Below are 16334 nucleotides of genomic sequence, written 5' to 3' on the forward strand. Positions count from 1 at the left end.
CTTCTCTCTCATACCCTCCTCTCGCAGATTCCCCCGTCACTTTCCAGCTGGAGTGGTTATTCTCTGGCCCCCTGGGCCAGGAAAACTGGAATTCCTCCCGGCTTCAGGTGGCCTGCCCGTCCTGAACGCTTTGAGAATGGAAATCCCCCCGGTTCCCTTCTCCCGGGTGCTAACTGATGTCGGGCTTCGCCTGAATGTGGGTGGTACTATTGTTGCTTTCCCTGCAGTGCCTTCAGGTAGTTTTCAAAAAAAAGTTATTATTTTTTTCTTTTTCCCAGAATCTGTAGTTAATACATTTAAGAACGACCGTCCCATCGTCGTTTGGCCGTATTGGAAGTGGGGATGCCCTTGCTTCTGTCTTGAGGTCTCCACAACCATTGTCTTGTTCCTTTTTTAAATTAATAATTTCATTTATTTATTAGTGTTTTTTGCTTATTTTTATTGAAGTATAGTTGACACACAATTAGCGTCAGGTGTACAACACAGGGATTCGACACGTCTGGGTTGTACCTCGCCCCCCCCACCCCCGGCGTGGCTGCCACCTGCCACCGCATGACGCCATCGCGATACCCGGGACTGTAACCCTACGCTGTGCCTTCCATCCTGTGACGGCAAGTCTGGGCCTCCCCCTCCCCTCCTCCCCTCTGGCAATCACCAGTTTGTTCGCTGTATCTACAAGTCTGATTCTGCTCTTTGTTTGTTTATTTGATTCCACATATGAGTGAAATCCTACGGTGTTTGTCTTTCTCTGATTGACTTACTTCACTTAGCATCATACCCTCAAGATGCATCCAGGTTGTTGCAAATGGCAGGGTCCCATTCCTTTTTATGGCTGAGTAATGTCCACCTCATCTTCTTCACCTGTTCATCTACCCAGGGACACTTGGGTCACTTCCATATCTTGGCTGATGTAGATAATGCAGTAGTGGGATTGCTGGTTCATAAGGCAGTTCTATTTTTAATTTTTTGAGGACCCTCCATACTGTTGTCTGCAGCGGCTACACCAGTCTGCATCCTCACCAACAGTGCACGAGGGTCCCTTGCTCTTCGTGTCCTCGCCAAAGAGCTGTGTTTCTTGTTCACAGCCCGCCGCTGCCCCATCCCTCACACCGCTCCAGCCGCACTGACCTCCTTGCTGTTCGGTGAACTATTTACTCACGCTCCCATGACAGGAGGCCATTCACTCTGCCTGGAAGCCTCCCACCCCTGGAATTTGCATGGGCAGCTCCTTCACTTCACGCAGTGAGGTCTTTCCAGGCCACCCCACAGAACATTTCTACTTCATTCTGCGATATTTCCTCTTTTACGTCTGTCCAGGCTTTCCTCCTCATTATTCTATATATTTGCTTTATTTTTTATCTATCGTTCATCAAGCAGACTCTAGCCCCACGAAGGACGGTATTTTTGTCTGCCTGTTCCCTCTTACATCCGCAGTGACTGGTGTTTGCTTGGGGCGTACCAGGCTCTCAGTAAAAACTTAGAGGGTGAGCGCGCATTCCCGTCCGTGCCCCACACGCAAGCACGTTTGTTTCAAGTCAAGTCAGCTACGCTTCCTCTGTCGTTCAAAACTGCTTTGTTTTCTCTTCTCCTCCCCTATGGGTACTTGCGGGTTCATATTTTTTTTATCTTATTTCTATCATTTTAATAGGATTTGAAGAAGGCACAGAGTTAAATGCCTGTGTTCAAGTCTCCATATTGGACCAGAAATCCAAGTGATTCATCCCACTTCTTCTACACAGTATTTTTCTTAGCTTGTTTGGAAACATTCCATTCTCCTAATAATTTGAATACTGATTTAACCAAAATGCTGATGTACTATATTGACAAGATATGGGGAAGGAGAGGAGAAATGGGTGGGCACAACATGGCAGGGTTGGTGTTGGGCTGAACACTCATCTTTTATGATAGAAAGTCAGCAAATAGTGCCTGGAATTAGGAAGTCACAAAGTAGAAGTTTAGTCATTTTATATAGAAATACAGAGGGATGGACTGGAGGACAAGGGCCGGAATGGCTCTTCTATGTGCCGCTGGGGAATGGGCAGAGGCTCGTGGGGGGCATTGACTTGTGTTGAAATAATCTGCTTTGTGCTGCTGAGTGTGTTGTTCTAGTTCCTTCCCGGCGGCCTCTCGGCCCTCCGTGGTGGTGTGAGGGGGCCTGGGAGAGCAGCAGGGGCGGCACGCAGCCTCGAGGATGCCCAGGGATGCCCAGAGGAGAAACGTCATTAGGAGCATGAACTGTCCTCCTTCATACTGGGGACACCTGCAGGGACGTTGGGGCAGTGACGGGAAAAGTATTTTACTAACTTTTCTAAACAGAGACTTGACCTTTCAGGTTACCTTTCAATTTTCAATAAAATTTGGTCTTTCTAGGGGCCCCTGGCTGCCTCAGTTGGGGGTACACGTGACTCTTTTAAAAAATTTATTTTGGGGCGCCCGGGTGACTCAGTCATTAAGCGTCTGCCTTTGGCTCAGGTCATGATCCCAGCGTCCTGGGATCGAGCCCCGCGTCGGGCTCCCTGCTCTGCGGGAAGCCTGCTTCTCCCTCTCCCACTCCCCCTGCTTGTGTTCTCTGTCTCGCTGTGTCTCTCTCTGTCAAATAAATAAATAAATAAATCTTAAAAAATTCGTTTAAATTCAATTAATTAACATATAATGTATTATTAGTTTCAGAGGTAGGTCAGTGATTCATCAGTTGCGTAGACCACCCAGTGCCCATTGCATCACGTGCCTCCTTCATGCCGGTCACTAGTTACCCCATCCCCCAACCACTCCCCTTCTGTAACCCTCAGTTTGTTTCCTGTGAGTAAGAGTCTCTTATGGTTTGTCTCCCTCTCTGGTTTCATCTTGTCTTATTTTTCCCTCTCCTCCACTATGATCCTCTGTTTTGTTTCTTAACTTCCACATATGTGTGAGATCATATGATACTTGTCTTTCTCTGATTGACTTATTTTGCTTAGCATAATACCCTCTAGTTCCATCCACATCATTGCAAATGGCAAGATTTCATGGCTGAGTAGTAGTCCATTATATATATTTATATAATATATATTATATATACACACACCACATCTTCTTTAACCATTCATCTGTCGATGGACATCTTGGCTCTTTCCACAGTTTGGCTATTGTGGACATTGCTGCTATAAACATCAGGGTGCCCGTGCCCCTTCAGATCACTACATTTGTATCTTTGGGGTAAATACCCATTAGTGCAATTGCTGGGTCATAGCGTATCTCTATTTTTACCTTTTTGAGGAACATCCACAGTTTTCCAGAGTGGCGGCACCAGCTTGCATTCCCACCAATAATATAAAAGGGTTCCCCTTTTTCTACCTCCTCACCAACACTTGTTGTTTCCTGTCTTATTGATTTTAGCCATTCTGACTGGTGTGAGGTGGTATCTCACTGTGGTTTTGATCCGTATTTCCCTGATGCTGAGTGATGTTGTACATTTTTTCATGTGTCTATTGGCCATTTGGGTGTCTTCTTTGCAGAAATGTCTGTTCATGTCTTCTGCCCATTTCTTGATTGGATTATTCTTTGGGTGTGGAGTTTGATAAGTTCTTTTTTTTTTTTAAAGATTTTATTTATTCATCTGAGATGCAGAGATACAGAGAGAGAGAGAGAGAGGGAGAGGGAGAGGGAGAAACAGGCTCCTCGCTGAGCCAGGAGCCTGATGTGGGGCTCGAGCCCAGGACCCTGGGATCATGACCTGAGCCAAAGGCAGACGCTTAACCATCTGAGCCACCCAGGTGCCCCTGATAAGTTATTTATAGATTCTGGATACCAGCCCTTTATCTGATACGTCATTTGCAAATATCTTCTCCCATTCTGTTGGTTGTCTTTTGGTTTTGTCGACTGTTTCCTTTGCTGTGCAAAATCTTTTTATCTTGATGAAGTCGCAATAGTTCATTTTTGCCCTTGCTTCCCTTGCTTTTGGAGATGTGTCTAGCAAGAAGTTGCTGCAGCTGAGGTCAAAGAGGTTGCTGCCTGTGTTTGCCTCAAGGATTTTGATGGACTCCTATTTCACATTTAGGTCTTTCATCCATATTTTTGTGTGTGGTGTAAGGAAATGGTCCAGTTTCATTCTTCTGCATGTGGCTGTCCAAAATCCCAACACCATTTGTTGAAGAGACTGTCTTTTTCCCATTGGACATTCTTTCCTGCTTTGTTGAAGATTAGTTGACGATAAAGTTAAGGGTCCATTTCTGGGCTCTCGATTCTGTTCCATTGATCTATGTGTCTGTTTTGTGCCAGTACCATACTGTCTTGATGATGACAGCTTTGTAATAGAGCTGGAAGTCCGGAATTGTGATGCCACCGGCTTTGCTTTTCTTTTTCAACATTCCTCTGACTATTCAGGGCCTTTTGTAGTTCCATACTAATTTTAGGATTATTTGTTCCAGCTCTGTGAAAAATGCTGGTGTTATTTTGGTAGGGATTGCATTGAATGTGTAGATTGTTCTGGGCAGCATAGACATTTTAACAGTATTTGTTCTTCCAATCCATGAGCATGGAATATTTTTCCATTTTGTGTCTTCCTCAATTTCTTTCATAGGTGTTCTGTAGTTTGTAGAGTACAGATCATTTACCTTTTTGGTTAGGTTTATTCCCAGGTATGTTGTGGTTTTGGGGGGATGTACAACTCTTGATCTCAGGGTGGTGAGTTTGAGCCCGATGTCATAGAGCCTACTTAAAAAATTTTTGAACTTTCTATAAACTAAGTTATTTTTGAACTAATCTCCTCACTTATTTCATATAAAATGTGAAAATTGTGAATATTTTAAAATATCAAACAAACAAAAAATCTGTTCAGTCACTACTCAACTTTAGAAAGAAAACATTAGAAGCAACTGAAGTCTCCTGTCTCCTTGCTCCTCATATGTAACTGTATATAACCATTCTTCTGGATTTGGAGTTTATTATTCCCTTTCATGGCTTTTTTTTCTTATTTTTTAAAAAAGATTTTATTTATTTGAGAGGGACAGAGCATGAGCAGAGGGAGGGGCAGAGGCAGAAGGAAAAGCAGATTTCCTGCTGAGCAGGGAGCCTGACCGCAGGACTCGATCCCAGGACCCTGAGATCAGGACCTGAGCTGAAGGCAGACGCTTAACCTACTGAGCCACCCAGGTGCCCCACTTGCCCAGTTTTTAAACATTTACTTCATATGCATGGGCCTGGAAACAATGTATAATGTTGTTTTTGCATGTTGCTAATCCTTGGATAAATGGAGTTAAAATGTATATATTTCTATAGCTTACTTCCCCCTCAGCCTTATGTTTCTGAGATTTACCCATATTCAAACATACAGCTCTGGTTCACTCATTTTGATTACTGAAAGACAGCTAATTGTATGGTTATGTATATCTCAAGCTGTTAATTCATTCTTCTGGGAATTAGGATTTAGGACTTCCTTTTTTTTTTTTGTCATGGGAAACAGTATCATAATGAAAGTCTTCAAAATAACGAGATTTTTGCAAAGATACTTCCTGAAACAAGGAGGGAATACTATAACAAAAGACTATTCCAAGAATAGAAACGCATTCTTGGAAATTAAAAATGTGATAGCAGAAATAAAAAACGACTCAACAGAAATCTTGGAAGGTAAAGTTGAGGAAAACGGAAAGGAAGAAACAAAGAAATAATTTTCGAAAAAAAAATTTTTTTTAAAGATTTTATTTATTTATTTGGCAGAGAGAGCGAAAGAGCACAAGCAGAGGGAGCAGCAGAAGGAGAGGAAGAAGCAGGCCCCTTTCCGAGCAGGGAGCCTGATGCCCTCACGGGACTCCATCCCAGGACCCTGGGATCATGACCTGAGCCGAAGGCAGATGCTTAACCATCTGAGCCACCCAGGCACCCAATTTTTGAAAAATTTTAAACTTTTTATTTATTTATTTATTTATTTGAGATAGACAGAGAGAGAGCACAGTAGCACAGGCCGGGGGGCGGGGGCGGGCAACGGGAGAAGCAGACTCGCCAGCTGAGCAGAGAGACCAACACAGGGCCTGAACCCAGGACCCTGGGATCATGACCTGAGCTGACGGCAGACACTAAACTGAGCCACCCAGGCGTCCTTCAAAGAAATAATTTAACAAAAATTTCTAGAATGAAAGGACATCAGTTTGCCAAGCTTCCAAGTGCTCAACACACACACACACACACACACACACACACAGAATACTGACCAGAAGGCATTTGATGTGAGATTTCAGAGCACCGGGCTCAAGAAGAGCTCCTGTTGGTTTCCAGAGAGGAAATATACAGCAGGTTTCCTAAAAATAATCAAGAGCAAGAATGCATTTAGACTTTTTGATAAAAACACTGGAATTAAGAGACAGAGGAGAAAATTCTTTTGGCTTTCTGAGGGAAAGTGGTTTTCAGCACGGAATTCTTTGTGCGGCCAAACTGCTAATTAAGGATGGGTGCTGCACAAAGACATTTTCGGTGCTTTGCTGGACTGGATTTGGCATTAAGTTCACCTGCTCACCCGGCATATACTTTTCGTTTTAGGAACCGCCCTTGTCTGGACTTGGCGTTGAAGTTAGGTCAACCTCCTCTGTTTTCAGGAGCGATGTGTACGAGATTGGGCTCACCTCTTCTTCCCACTTTTGACCATCTGTGGTGTCAGAGGTCAGAGTGGCAGTTACCTCAACTGGGAGAGGTCCACCCCCCTTCCCCGCGAACCCCCATCTCAGCGGATGACACTGCCACCCACCAGTCACCCATGCCGGAAAGCTGGAAGTCAAGCTGGCTTTTCCCTCCCCCTCCCTCCTTCATTCATTCAGCCAAGGTTTGTTGAGCACCTACGATGTGCGAGGCAATGGTGGGTACCGCAGTTGCGTTCTAGTCGGGGAGGGAGGGCGAACCCATCCAAGGTAAAGCCATACCCTGTCTGGTGGTGGGAAGAGTTGCGAAAGTAAACAAAGCACAGAAGGGGGTTGTTAGTGGTGCCTGGGGATGCTATTTGATGTGGGGTGGAGGGGAAAGGTCCTCTCGCCTGGTGGCATGGATCCCGGGTCTGGAGGACGTGAAGGAGCCGCTCCTCCGGATCTACACGCAGGGGAAGTTTTCCAGGATGAAGGAGCAGCATTTGCAAAGATCCTGAGGTGGGAGCAGGTACGTTCTGTTGGAGGAACAGGAAGGGGGAGCCGCTGGAGCTGTGGGTGAGGCAGAGTGGGGTCACGGAGAAGACAGGGGAGCTGGGATGCCAGGTCACGGGACACCGTGAGCATTTCCCGGCATTGACTTCACGGTGAGTGGGGGGGAAAGTCGAGGGATTTTCATCAGAGAAGTGAGCTGGCTTACGTTCTCTAGGGGCCGTGCTGAGGATGCACGCGGGAGAGGGGGGAGAGAGGGAGGCAGCCTGGGTGCACATCCAGGGCTGGGGGCTGGGACGGGTCGCTCCCCTGCAGGTGACGACGGGGAGACACTCCGGCTACGTTTAGAAGGCGGAGCCCACGGGACTCATGCACTCAGGTGGGAACGCCCAGAAGAGCAGTTTGTGCTGGGAAGGGAATTCCGGAGTTATCTGGACATTTCATGGGTGGGATGCCCGTTAGGAATTCCCACCAACTGGGCCGCTGGAGATGCGACCCTGGAGCTCAGGAGGAGTTGGGTGAACTGGGGAAGGAGCTCAGCCCTGGGGCTCCTGCATGGTCGGAGCTTCCCAAGAACTAGCCGCAGAGCCCAAGGACAAGCCACCAGGGAGGTGAGAGAAACAGGAAGGCCAGAGAGTGGGGTGTCCCGGAGGTGGGGCGTGCGGTCTGTAGGACAGAGCTCGGTAATGTCAGGTGCTACCAGGAGCTCGTCGAGCCCAGGGCAGAGGGCCGGCCACCGGAACCATCGACATGGGACCACTGGTCACTGTCTCAGCGCAGTGATGGCAACGGGAACGGCATTGGCGTGGACTGAAGAGTGGGGGGAGAGGCTGTGGGCGGCGAGTGGAGACGGCCGGGGGTAGTTCTGTGTTCCCGGGACGCAGGAGTGTAGCAGTCCCTCTCGGGAGCTGGAGAAAAGCGGGCTCTTTGCAGAGACAGCGGTGGTACCGAGGACACTGTGGAGAGGGAAGGCTTGTCCTGGGCCGTGTCCAAATATCTCACACCCCTCAGTCCCTCCGTCCACTACACATGTCTTACCCGGGACCCTGAACAGATTTCTTTATAGAAAGAACTCTCTATGGCGTCTTTGGCCGTGAGACGCAATGTGCCATAAGCAGGTTCCCATTTTCCCAGTGAAAGGTACGCCCCCATCTTTCCCGTTGACGGCCGTACCTGAAAGAGAAGAAGACTCAGGAAAATAATCATATGCCATTCAGCAAGAAGGGAACTGACTAATTAGAGGAAAGGGGAAGCCCAGCCGGATCTGTGGTTTCAGGCTTGCCCGCCGGTCAAGGCAACGTTACTATTTCATGACACAAAACTTTGGACCCAGCATCAATTTGGAAGAGGGATCAAAGTTCACGTTTTAATCCAAACATCAGTGATGTACACCGTGATAAAAACAAAACAAAGCTTGCCTTACTTAAAAACACACAGCCGGGCTTTTCCCCCCGGTGCCACTCTCCGCCCCGACCGAGGCAGCGCCGGCATCCGGGGGGCTGCGGGGGGTGACTTTCAGTAAGTGAGACCACAGCGGATTCTTACTTTGTCTGAAATATTGTTTCCTTTACCTTATACCTGGAGCCTCGCTCAGGCTTTTCTAGTGTAAAGGTGTATGCAGGCCCCTTTAAAAATGGGATAAACATTTATTTTTGCAACATTTAAAATTTGTGAACAGGGGCAAAGGATAATATGATAAATATCTCTGTATCCATACCCAGTGAAATAATAAAACATTTTAGACACAGAGGAGGCCCCTCTCTGAACACTGGCCGCCTTCCCACCAGGCTGGAACTAGACTCAATTTGATGTTTACTTATCCCTATATTCTGTATAGTTTTACCACTTCTGTCTGGATCCCAAAGCAAACCACAATGTGATATTTAAATGTAATGAACTCTATCATGCGATCAGAATTCTTCTGTAACTTACTGATTTCACCGAATAGTGTAAGCTCTCACCAGATATCTGTAAGCTTCGTTCATATGTATGTGTATACTTCTCATCCCTTCTTTTTTTATTACTGCATAAAAATTTGTCATGAAAATATCCCAATTTGGGGGCGCCTGGGGGGCTCAGTCGGTTGAGCATCTGACTCTCGGTTTCGGCTCAGGTCATGATCTCAGGGTTGTGAGATCGAGCCCCGACTCGGGCTCTGTGCTCAGTGAGGGGTCTGCTTGAGCTTCTTTCTCTCCCTCTGTCCCTTCCCTCCTCTAAAAAACGAAGAAAGAGAAAATACCGCAATTTATTCATTCATTCTCCTGTGATTGGATGTTTTGATTTTTCTGCTCTTGCAAACACTATTACTATAACTTAAAAAAATATGTATCTCCTTGTACATAAGGGCAAGAGAAGCTTTTTCTCTAGGGCAGTGGTCTGTGGACTTCCTGGCTCATAGTCCCTAAGATAGTTTCAGAAAAAGTATGTTTCTCCTTCCACATTTTTAACATTGGCATCTAAAATCCTGTATTGTAAGTTTAAATATTAGCTTGAATCATATGAATTTGCTGTATCTGTAAGTTGAGGGATATTAACCATGTCATATGCTTCCCACTTACAGTTGCAAAGAAAGTCATGTCCAGTTATCATAAATATCATTTAAAAATAAAACTGCTGCTTCACGTTCGCTTTTCAAGATGTAGCCACTGAGCTCTAAATATCATAGTAATTTAATACTTGCTATGATCTACTTCAGAAATACTCCAATAAACTCTTCCTTGATAAACCAAAATTTTATGTGGATATTTTTTCTTGTTTGTCTTCGATTTCCACTCCATGTAGCTCCTGAAAACTCTCTTAAGGTACTTTTCATTTGGAGTCTTCTATGGTTCTCCCAACTGTATTTTTTCTGCAACAAAAACTATGTGCATAAATTGAAATATTCACGTTTACAAGTTTCTTATGACAGGAAGGCTGTGAATGTTACAAACTCTCTTCTGCTTTGGGTCATGACAACAACAATTATTAGTGTACATTTGACCAAAGCCACAGAAACGTCATGAAGATTTTGATAAATAATTGTTGTATATAAGAAGTGGGATTTGATGGGAATGTCAGCACAGTAAGGTTGATGGGGTTTCTTTTGTGTTGAGTGAGTCCACGGATGAAGGCCACTTTTTATTTGGATGAGTTGGGATTCAACATCAATTGTACTCATCTTCTCTGTAATAGACGTGAGCTCTGAGCAGCTTTGCTGGTGTCAATGGACAGATGCGACTAGAACATTCCTGAAAGCAGCGTCTCTGACTTCTGTGAACTTTCCCCAAGTCACACCAAGTGCATCACAAAACAGGGAATGATCAATCTTGGAAAATTGTTTGTGGTGCTGGATCTGTTGACACTTTGGTTGGGTTCTTGTCCAAGAAGAACTGGAAATTACCTGGCTTCGTCTTAAGAGTCATTTTCTTGTGCAATTTGGAGAAGCCTCCCAAAAGGCTCTATTAGGATTTTCAACTATAGTTAAATATCACCTTCACATCGAGGCATCTCCCGAGACTTCCTATACTCATAAAGATTTGGGAAAAGGACAATATTGTTGATTTCAATCCATCTGACGGGATAGACAATGATTTCCTGGGATCGTGTGCTCTCACCGCGCTGGTGTCAAAACGTTGGTGCTGCAAAGCGAACCCAGTGAGCTTGCGGGAAGCACCATCCATATAACATAATTGGCAAAGTCAGTCCTTACTGTCAAATTAATCGTCCAGTCCACACTTACGTCTGACCTCATGTTTCCTTTGAACAGCTATGTTTCCTTGCCTCCCTCCAGCAAACCTCTCCCTTCTGAGTTCACGGAACTCTTTTACCTGAGCTCAAGTGACTCTTGGAAGTTGATCCTGTTTCCACACAGTACACTTTTAAAAAGTGTAAGGGTAACCCCCTGCACTTGATAATATTTGTCATGTGTGGTAGGCCGGATTACGTGTTCACAATTATTATGATTAATTTCCTCCCCCTTGGCCGACCTCCCCTCTAGGCGGAGTACATCCCCGCCCCCTGACTTTGGACCTGGCTGAGCCTTGCTCTGGCTCCCTGGGTGGGGGAGGTGTGAGGTGGGCTGCCCCTGCTGCAGGCCCCCCAGCCCTCTTCATCCTGCCCTCTGCCACGAGAGCAACACGTCCCCGGGGGTGTCTGCTTCCTCAGCCTGGGTCTCGGAACGGGAGAGCACGCGACGTGGACCCACAGTCCAGAACGAGGAGGGTGTGGAGCTGCCCACAGCTGGGAGCAGAGCCGCAGACCCAGCCAGCCAGCCCACCTGCAGCCCTCGACTCAATATTTGTTGTTGCAAAACCTAACCTGGGGGAAGCTGACCAACACTCCCTTCCAAGGGCCACACCCAATATTCTGAGCAAACCAGGCCCTGGCTTTTCAGCAACCAAAGTGTGTTTGCAAATAAAACAATGTTCCTAAGTTAATATGTGGAAACAAGTAATACCTGTTCTTGTGACCAGTCACTGGAGAAGCCCTACCCCTAGAAATGTTTCGTACTGTGCCCAGATATGTGCAAATAGACTCAAATGGAAATATCCAAAGTCTAAGAAAATCTACTCACCAGCTGCTTCCCCAGGCATGCCCCGATCTCACCGGCCATGCCATTTCTCTGTTACAATATCAGCCGTAAACTACGAACTCGGAGGGATTGGATGCACCCACCTCAAGTATGTTTTTTATTCACTGCAATTTTAAAAGGATTTTTAAATTTTGAAATCGTTTGATTCATAAGGACTTGCAAAAATAGTCCGGAGGCTTCCCCAGTGCCATCCTCCGGACGGGCCCCGTGGCGGCGACCCGCTCGGCCGGGAGCGTTTTAGGATGGGGAATTCAACACGGGCAGAATAGCACCAGCTCAGTGCAGGTCGTATTTGGATGTGATGATTTTCACACGCACGATGTGTACATTCGTGTGTCCATCACGATCAGGGTAGAGAATGTTCAGTCACCTTTTAGAGCCACACCTCCCCCAACCCAGTTCCCCGCAACCACTGGTCCGTTCTGCCTCCCTCTTAACGTTTTTATTTGTAGAGTGTTAAGTAAATGGAGCAATACTCTACGTAGCCTTTTGAGACAGGTGTGGTTTTATTTTTTCACTCAGCGTAATTCCCTTGAGATCCATCCAGCTCTGTTCTTTGTGACTGCTGAGCGGTTTTCCACTGTTGGGATGGACGGGGACAGCAGGCTGTTCACCCACTCACCTGTGGAAGGGCAGGTGCGTCGTTCCGAGCTTGGGGCTGCTGTTCATCAAAGGGCTGTGAATGCTTACAATCAGGCTGCTGTGTGAATATGTTTGCACTTCTCTAGGACAGATCTGCAGGCCCGTGATGCTGGGTTTTACAGTAAATGTACAACTTTATAAGAGACAACCAAACTCTTTCTCAGAGCATCTGCGCTCTTCTCCATCCCACCGGCTGTGTGTGAGGAGACCCGGGAGCCTCACGCCCTTGTCAGCCCTTGCTCAGCATTCTTATTTCAGGACCTCTGTAATCTAAAGCCAGCGTTCGTTGTCTTTGTCATAAACCAGTGGGGTTGAAATCACAGCAAACCAACACACAGCATCCACCCTGTGCTTCCAAATCCCTCCCACGCTCATTCCTACTAAGGGCCGAATGCCCAGGATAGATCTCGGTTGACAGAAATATCAGTCCAGCCTGTAAGTCTACGTCACTTACGATCTCAGTCACATACCGTCGTATCTGTGGAGTATTTTTATTTGACACGCATTCTTTCAACGGCCAGTTTAAACGACCATACTCCAGTATCATCAATACAAGCGTAACAGAGAACTCGTTGACACGGCACCGCATCCAGTCGCCAAGCCACGAAAACCCGCCCTTCGTAAGCCACTCCGTTCGACTTCCTTGACACTTGGAAGCAAGGATCGCCATAAGGAAGCTCGGGGGGCACTGGCTGGCTCGGCACTGGTGAGCCTGCGTCCAGCCGCCCGACACGCGCGTTCAAGGCGGCCACGACTTCTGTCTCTGTCCTCTTTTCAATTCCTGCAGAGTTATTTTGACTCTATTCGTCTCATCTTCCCAATGTTCCTTTATGTGTCTTAACGATTCACATATACCAGATCTGTCTGGGGAGGCTCGTTGCGACAAACACATTTTCGGTTATTGATAGTTCCTGCTGCCTGAGGATAACACCCCTTCCCTCGCATGGTCAGACCTGTTCTGCTTTGACACGTCGTGTTTCTCTCGACTCCAGTGGGTTTGGGTGACGTCTGGCTTAGAGTGGACGCTATCCCAGGCCAGTGGCCCGTGGTTCAGGCAGCCGGTTGAGGGGTCACCGAGGCTGTGGGCAGAGGCAGCTGAACCACAGGGACGGCCAAAGGTCCAGCGGCAAGAAAGGCATTTTGGTTCTATTCCATCAAAACATGCTTAGGAAGGTGTTTACCTTTCGGCTGCCCGTGCAGCCTCCCAGCTGCACAAGGGGTCACAGCCATGAGCAGGGACCCTACCTCCTTGACTTCTGCGGGGATGGCGTGTCACCTCGGACAGCCGGCACTGAGACTGCAGCTGTTCGGAGACATTTCTGCATCTCAGCCACTCTTGACCGTGACAACTGAGAGTCTCCAGTTAGAGACACACCTTTTAAGTCATTTTTTTAGTATTTCGTGTTTTCTCCGACGGCTTCGTGTCAGATTTCCGTTGCTCCATTGGCTTCTGTGTGAAATGCCTTGCTGTTTTGTAATACGTTGCTAATTGTCACCATCTGAGTGCCCACCAACGACAGGGCCACCCCTGGATGTGTGTTAAATGGAGACTGTCTGGTTTCAAAAATTTTAAACTTTAATTTATTTGATCGATTTGGAGTTGTGAAGAAGTGGATGCCCTTGGTCCTCCGATGAGACCCTCCCCCTCCCAGTCCGACAGGAGCTGAGAGCGGTTGCTTTCTGTTAGGGAATCTGCTTCTGGCCCAGGTGGTAAACGGCATAAACAAAGATGGAGAAAACGGAGCAGGCTGTGGGGGTCTAGATCCATCTCAAAAGCCCTGCATATTAAATTTCAAGCCACAGGTTCCTGCTGTAGGCTCCGCTCTGACCAGGAGAGGTTTTATTAGCAGAGGCTCCCATACTCTTGGGGTAAAAATCTGTGGTGTGAGGTAGAAGCTACGTGTATACCACCAAGAACAGGGCTGTGTGTTATGTGCTACGTTTCTGACGTGTCCTCCATACACCTCACCAGGCATCCCTGTTCTTTTAAAGTTGGACATAGAGTCCATGCATCTACTGTTCCTTTTCTAATCGGCCGATAAGGATCAAACAGCTTAAGTTGGAAGTAGAGTAAATACCCAATTTCTGGCCTATTTATATCCAAATAAGTTAATGTCCATTCTGTGTGTTCAGGAGCGGCTCTTCTACAAAATGTTAGATCACAAAGTACATCAGGCATTAAATGGGGGGTATTTTAATGGTCTCTGCCATGTGTCCACCGCTGCACTCAGTTCCGTAAGACAAGATAGGACGGTCCCCAAGTCAGAGCTGGTTGTCCCGGTAGACACGCCGGGTTATGATGCCAAAAGCCAGTGAGTAGTTCAGGCCAAACTTCACCCTCCAAGTCGGGGTGTAAGAGGAGGCATTGTTCGTGATCCTCGTTGGTCCTCGTGGGGAAGGTAGTGGAAGAACACCAGCAGGGGGAGCGGGAGAGGGAGAAGCAGGCCTCCCGCGGAGCTGGGAGCCCGATGTGGGGCTCGATCCCAGGACCCCGGGATCACGACCTGAGCCGAAGGCAGACGCTTCACCGACTGAACCACCCAGGCGCCCCTATACGCCACTTTTGACAGAATTTGTTGATCAATGATTTCTGCCTCTTCGCTCCCCGTGCAGATCATAGCAGTGCCTGACGGGGAGGCAGATTCGGTTGAAAAAATGAACTTAGCATCAGCGGTGTATCTGCTATGAATATTTGTAAGAGCATTCTAGTCTTCGCACCAAGCGATGCTGATTTGTATGAGTTTTCCAGAGCTCCCTGTGATGACCCTGTGAAAATACTAAGCTTGCTTCACATTCTTATTAACACTGTCACCTTTTCTCATAAAAAATTAACAGGTGTACTTTCAGAGGCTGTTTTGCAAATCACTTTTGCTCAGTAGACGGTTTTGTAAATTAACTTTGCTCAACAGGTGGCATGGAGGCTCAGCATGGCACCAGTGTTCTGCTTTAAGTTCTGATGTGGTTGTACCTGGATTCTGTGGGATCGAAAAACTGTTACTATATTTGTATAATTTCCGGAGTATGCTTTTATGAGAAATTGCATCTGCCACCTTAGTGTATCTAAGAGAATTCTCATCTCTATTTCATCAACATCCCCATTTCAGTTTCTTAGAAATCCACCCATAGGTTGGTAATTTTCAGAAATTTTAACTGCATGCAATACCAGTTAATTCTGATCAGAAAGTAACAACTGCAAAGTGAAACTGAGATCAAATTGATGAAACCCACCTAATGAAAAAAATGTAATACCATAAGTAGACTTTTACCACCTCAGTTTTAAGATTAAAATTCTTTTTTTTTTAAGATTTTATTTATTTATTTGACAGAGAGAGACACAGCGAGACAGGGAACACAAGCAGGGGGAGTGGGAGAGGGAGAGGCAGGCCCCCCGCGGAGCAGGGAGCCCGATGCGGGGCTCGATCCCAGGACCCCAGGGTCATGACCTGAGCTGAAGGCAGACACTTAAGCACTGAGCCACCCAGGCACCCCTAAGATTAAAATTATTCAAACGGGGATAAAAGTTGCTTTACACAATTATGGACAACATATCATTATGACTAAATATTCCAAAATAATTTTAATTTTGTGTATCTCAGTAACAACATGTTTTTAGTTAGGGAACTATTTATTTTTATGTTCAAGAAATATATTCTAATATTGAATTCTTATTTTGAGGAAATTATTTAAAAAAAAAACCCAGGGGAAAAAAACAGAACACATCCTGATGATGGATACTCAAAGAAGCCACATTGTGATACAATGTTTGACACCTAATATAATCAATCCATTTATTGATAAGTTATTAATACAAGATATAAATTGATACACTCTTTTTCATTACTTCATTTGTTACCATGCAATGTAACAGGCCAAAAGTGAAAGTTCTTCGTAAGTGGGAATTTGAAAAAAAAATGGAGCATTCTTTTTGGTAAATACATTTGCATTTGAAAATTGAACCTTTAGGGGCGGCTGGTTGGCTCAGTCGGTTGAGTGTCTGCCTTTGGCTCAGGTCATGATCCCAGAGT

This window comes from Zalophus californianus, chromosome 16 (genome assembly GCF_009762305.2).
Source record: "Zalophus californianus isolate mZalCal1 chromosome 16, mZalCal1.pri.v2, whole genome shotgun sequence".
NCBI lineage: Eukaryota > Metazoa > Chordata > Mammalia > Carnivora > Otariidae > Zalophus > Zalophus californianus.